Genomic DNA, 6,338 nt, shown 5'->3' on the forward strand with positions numbered 1-6,338 from the left:
CACTCAGGTGATACCAGCCTATGATTGCAGGTTGTGGCAGAAGGAGTAGCTTTGCTCTCCTAAAAGGGAGCAGTCTCAAAGGGTCTAAACTGATCTCTTCTTGCAGGAACCTGCTGCTCTGGAGACAAGAGGTTGGAGCCAACAGAGTCTGCTTAAAGATCAGTTAGAGTGCTGTAAAAAGATGCTGCCTTATAAGCAGCATGATTAAGCTGTGATTACATATTTATGAAAACATAACTGATCTGAGTGAAGACTTAATTTTGCTCTATTAGAAATAGAAACAAGGGGGTTGCATTGTTGTTCTTTTTTTTTTCTTTTTTTTTTTCTTTTTTGTGGAATATGTCTTGGAATTTTCACAAAAAAAAAAACAACAACAAAAGACGTTCCAGAAATGTTAATTTCATATTGAAAATTATTTCAGTAAAATAAATCTCCTCAAGCACAAATAGATGTAAGTAAAATTAGATCTGAATGCAATTTGATTAACAGTTGTCAGGGAAAGGGAAAAATAATAAGAATGATTTCTGCATTTACAGAAAGTACTAAACATATGGACAATGAGACAATTCCAGTAAATTAGCAGCCTGCTTAATTCATTAAGAATTCATCTCTTGGGTGATTCCTGAAACTGAAAATGTTGACAGCCTATTACCAAAATCTCTAATCCTAATGTGGAGTTGAAGGGTTTTTCTGTTAAGCTCAATGACTCCTTAGAATCAGAGAAAAGACAAATGTTGGCTGCCACCCTGTAGTTTGCCAGAATGTGTTTTTTGCTATTAATTTATAAGAATATAAGGAAGAATCTTAATTTATAAAAGGCCATGTTGACATCAGCCTGATATCTAAGTTTCTGAGTAATGGGATGCCAGAAATCTATAATGCTTTGTCTTTGAAAAGATTCCGTGTCTACTGCCAGAAATGATCACATACATTTCTATTTCCTTTTTTTTAAAAAAAAATGTATCTGTGACATAGCTGCATGATAAAAAATTCTGAGATTGTGCAAAATGGGCCTTTCTGGGGAAAAAAAAAAATATTAGTTATGTGAAATACAGTTGCTTTGCTTTCTTATTGCTACCATCTCTATTAAGCAGCATTTGCCACAGCCAGAGCCACTGTACAACTAAAAAAAAAAATCACAGTTGAGGGCTTTTTATCCTTTTTTAATTGATATCTTTCATTGCTGAATGTTTCAATTTTGTCCTCATCTAATTCTCTATGTTGCTATGAATCTTCTGGATTGTAGCTTTGACTGTGAATAACAGGGTAGGAGCCAACTCCTTAATTCAAGTGCAATTTAATTTTCAAATCTATAGATAGAGTAGTTGTCAGAAAAAAGTTTGAAAATTAATGTATTTTTCTATAAATAATGCAGTTCTAACTGATAGTGTAATCTCCCACAGTATTAATCTTTAATGATCAACTGTTTTCACATTTCTCTAGGTCTACTCAGAATAAAAATTACAAAATAGACAAACAGTATCTGGTATTCCCCAACTCACCTTTTGTTTAATGTCTGACAAATATCTTCAGCATAGGAAGACATTTGGTAAATTTAAAAACAAACAAACACACAAAAGAAACAGTAATCCACTCAAATCAGTATACTGGAATTTAAAATCAAACATTAGATAGCACCTAGCACTGCAGTGTAGATAGAAGCGTCCCTGCATTTGCGGAATTACTAGGTTTGAGAAACTCTAAAGAAACCATTAGGACTTGGTGTTAGGGTATTTTTTTCTGAAGTTATTCAGCCCACTGGAAAGTAATCTCCTGAAGTGATCAGTACTTTGCTCACTTTGCTGATTGAGTCAACCTTCCAAACATAAACAGAAGAAAATAAAAACCACAGACAGTTTGTAAACCTAACCCCTCCATAAATGAGTCAACACATCCTCTAAGATACATTGACTTTCCATCTCTTCACATTTATAGTAGGTACAGATTGCAAACAGGAAATTGTTAACTTTGTGGGAGGTGACATCAACTATTGAAAAATCACTCAGACTCCAGTCCTGAGTAATTACAAAGTACTTCAAATGTTAAAATAAATGTGCAAGTAGGACAGTTGATTTCTGCTAACCATGTTGGTAAATAAATTATGGAAGTATACAACACAAAAGTTTTAGATATCATTTTTTGATCTTGGGAAAATCAAGGGTAGAAAAATGAAGGAAAAATATATTCTTTGAGAACAGACCATTGTGAGAAAATTCTATGTGCTGGCTTCTGTTCTTCTGAATTCCAGGACATTTCTAGATCCTATGGCAGTGATTAAAGCCCAAATGGTATTTGGACAGTTGAGGACTGTGCTTTGAACATTTTCCCAAATTCAAAGGATTTTACTGTGTGACTAGAAGATAAAGCGCTTGACTTTTCAAATCGGGCAATACAGACTCTACCTTAGAATACCTTTAAATCCCTGAGAAATGTACATTAATAGGGTGTGCTGGACAGTGTGCAAGTAAGAGAGAAAAGTGAAGAAAAAGAGATAATCATGTGTGGACATGATTTTCTGAGCCTGAGAGAGTTTTCAGCCTGTCAGTGGCTGATCTGTTCCCAGGGCAAAGTTTCTTGAGAACAGTTTTTCTCCCAAGGACTGTTCTTTGTAAATAGGTTTTTGGTTCCCAAAGCAATATTATACAGATGTCCTGAGTGTTTTCACTTGTCCCACCAATGGGATGAGAGAGGTGTTGTTCCCTTTACCAATCATGTTAAACCTGTATCAGAACACCTTATAAAAGGGGCTTAAAAACCCTGAAATAAAGGCTTCTGCCTTCTTCGGATGAAAAACCTCTGCAGCTGTGATTGAATCCACTCTTCTATTTCATGTGCACTAGCAACAATCATGTACCTTGAAAAGCCTCTACACATGACTCCTGGACATTCAGCTTGTGCACTAAATGCTGACAAGTGTTGCACATGCAACACAAATGCCATGGGTAAATCCATTTATTTTCTTTCTCAGTTCAGATTTCAAGATGTCTTGTGCAGGTTGGCAAATATGGATTATTCTGGTTTTGTTATACAACAGTCATTTTCTCCACGAGATGTGAGGATGGGTTGAGGGTGGGCACCTGCAATGGTTGAAACTATAAAGCAAGAATTTCATTCTGCTTTTAGTCAGGAGCACAGCTGAAAATGCAGAGTAGCTTGGAGTGTTTAACTTTCCTACCTTGAAAATGCTTTTCAGTCTTTCTGTAGTGTAGAAGGTAAAACTAGAATTAATTTTTCTGAGGAAACCTATAATGGTTTGGGAATTTTTTACTTCCTGAATGTTGAGACTAACTTTGTTTTTATGTGTGCCTTTCTTCCCATGACAGAACTTGATTTTTTTTTAGAATATATAATTTGCTGCTACAGTAAAAAAATAATTTAAAATATAGAAAAATAAGCTAAGGAGATGCAAAAGCATGTGATATGACCAATAGCATCTGTCATCTGGACAGTCAAATGACAGACCAGTGATAGATGATAGGATAGCATGGCAGTTGAGGGGTCCCAAATAAAAATCATAATAGTCCTCAAAGATCAAACTGTTTAAGGTACAGGGTTATATTAAGTATTTTAATTTTCTTTTAAACTTGTGCACAGCTTTGCATTTGCAGGTCATACCTGAAGTCTGCAAAGATAAAAGTGCCAACATACAAAGATTAAAAACAATTTTCCAGGTACTTCTGAACTGTCTTTCAGTTTGGAATTTGGAAGGAAGTGGATCTTACGGCACACACTGGTCTCAGGAAGTATGGGCAATTCAGATAAGCTTTGAATAATCATCAAACATTTTTCTGCTTACTGCTTATCTTCCCTTTCAAACTCTGAAATATTTTAGGCTTATCTGTCACAACAAAAAGGGAAAAGAGTCAAGGTGCTATCATGGTTAAAAAATTGTACAACCATCAATAATAACAGGTTTCTCAGTGCTCAGAGACATTTGCTAGTACCTGCACCCTCAGGCTGAGAACTGAAAGTAGGCAGAGGTTTGGGTTGTATTAATTTCAGAAAAACATTTAAAAATATCAGCTCTTATCTCTAGAAGTGTTAGTCAGTGTAGAGAAAAAGATTTCAATTAATTGGAGGTAAAATATTGGTTCAATATGTTTTCTTCATTGTTTTTGATTGCTTCTTGTTTTCAGGATAGTTAAACATATTTATTAATCATTATCTGAGTATTAAGCAATTATTTTGAAATTGTACTGTATTGAAACTTTTTCCCACCAGCTCTGACACTTTTTAATAAGGCAGTCCAGCCAAGTAGACCTAGTTTGGAAGAAGCAAGTGCTGCAATACATAGTTCTCAGGTAAGTTACAGTGATGCTAGTTTTATGATGCTTCTTTCTTATATATTCTTACAAATTCCTGTTAAAGCTAATTATGAAGCATTTTCTTTCTTTTATTTGCTGGCGTACTTCTCTGTTGCAATGTATTTCTTGTTAATGGTATGTTTTGTTATTGCCCAAATTGATGGTTTGATCCAAATTAGTCCCTCCCACCCCACGTTGTCAATCTACCCTGAGTGTCTTGTCAATCCTACCTTAAATCCATCACATGCTTGGAATTCCACTTCAGAAATCCCCTACATTTCCATGTTTGATTAGTCCATGTGACCCCCATTTCCCTCCCCCCACCTCCCTCATTGGATGATTTTGTGAACCCTGCCTTTCACCCCTCCCCAGGATATCTCTGATTAGCTGATGCTTTGTACCCTCCCTTTGAACCACCTCCAGCTGTTGCACGCTCACATTTTCTGTCTTTTGCCCCCAAGATTCCCCAGAGCAATAAATCCTCTATTAACCCATGTAGAAGACCTCCCTCTCATCCTTGCCTCCTCAGAGCCCAGACTGACAGCCAAAAAGCTGTAGAGTAAATGCTCTAGTCACACCTCAGGTCATCCTGCTCTTGGAGTGTGACCCACTCCTGGAATGGTCCAAAGTGATAGAGCCAGATAAGCTCTGGCCCATGCATTACTGGAGGATCAGAAAATCCCTTCAGGGTCCAGCCCATTCTCTCCCATTCTCCACACCCCAGGATTTTCCATGCCTGGGTCTATTCCTGAGCCAGGGGTCTCATCAGAGAGATACCTCTGGATATCTCAGCCCTCACTCTAGAGAAGCTGCAGACCATATAGAGGAAGCTTACCAGATTAAATACCAGGAAAGTGGTCTCCTTAAGATTCAGGGGAAATTGAACTTTCTCTAAAAGTGATGTAACAGATTCAAAGGAGAAGAAAGAAAGGAAAGGCTGAAAAGCCTCATCCCCTGCTCCTCCTCTAACAAACTGAGTTCAATTACCAATAAATCCCTCAAAAATGCTACTGGGACTGAGAGGAAGGGTTGGACGAAGAAACCATAAGTCAAACATACCCAGCAAGAACTTCAGTACCTTTAGAACTTCCTATAAATCAGTATCACTGAGCCCAGCACAATGGCTATTTTAATCCGTACCCTTCTACTGTAAAAGCTACATGATAGGGACAATACTGGAGCAATTTCTGGATAAGTAAATAAACCCAGGGACCAGAAAGGTATTAAAACCTGAAAAAAGCCTAGGGACCAGAACCACATGAAGGCCTCCACCCCAAGTGACATGATTCAAGCAACATGGCTACTGACTGCTTTATCCTGATACCGACTAAGAACAACCAAAATGCAATCAGTACAGGTTTTTCCACTTTCTCAGGCCACATGCTGGGCACCAATAAATATATTTGTCCTGGTTTAAGGCAAATTTGGGAGAAAACCTCCAAATGGGGTCCCTCCAGAAATAAAATTTAAGTGGCCTCTCCCCTAACTGGGTCGGGAAATGATTCCCTTGAAGAAAAGTGGAAAAAACTGTTCATTTAACAAGCAAAGTATCTACAAGCATAAAAAAAATGAATAATATTAAACAATAACACCTCCTGCTGTTCAAAGAGATGGCAAATCCAGGAAAGTCCTTTCATGTGGTGTAGCTTGGCTCGTTCAGTCTCTTATCAGTCCCTCTGGCACTGGATTGTTCTGAGGCCCAGGCCCCAGTGGGCCACAGGCGTGAGCTCCTGGGGTTTGTCTGGGTTGTCAGTCCAGAGCAGGTTTGAACAGATCCATGGGAAAAAATAAATAGTCTGGGGAACTTCTCTGCCTCATCTAGCTAAAAACTAACTAAAAGCAAAGGAGAGCTTTGTCCCGCTGCAGACAACACAGTCTGGAGCAGCATGCAGGGGAGTGAGGGCTGTTTCTGAGCACATTCTGCACACTCCTTCTTTCCCTCCTTTGCTTTCAGAACCAGTCTGTCCTGGGTTGCAGTATATTCTATCACCATCCTCATGTACTGTTGAAACCAGGTGAGGCAGTGCTCCCTGC

At 38.1% G+C, this 6,338-nt stretch overlaps 1 long non-coding RNA gene across 1 annotated transcript in view; it reads left to right on the plus strand.

Annotated features, from left to right (window-relative positions):
- Positions 1 to 356: 356 nt before the first annotated feature.
- LOC117244787 overlaps positions 357 to 6,338 on the plus strand; it is a 15,164-nt gene continuing 9,182 nt past the window's right edge. Inside the window, exons 1-2 of the long non-coding RNA XR_004498528.1 lie at positions 357 to 2,942; positions 4,222 to 4,301. This is a non-coding gene — a long non-coding RNA (uncharacterized LOC117244787). The remainder of the gene's footprint in view (positions 2,943 to 4,221; positions 4,302 to 6,338) is intronic.

The sequence above is a fragment of the Parus major genome, chromosome 8, assembly GCF_001522545.3.
Source record: "Parus major isolate Abel chromosome 8, Parus_major1.1, whole genome shotgun sequence".
In the NCBI taxonomy this organism is placed as follows: Eukaryota; Metazoa; Chordata; class Aves; order Passeriformes; family Paridae; genus Parus; species Parus major.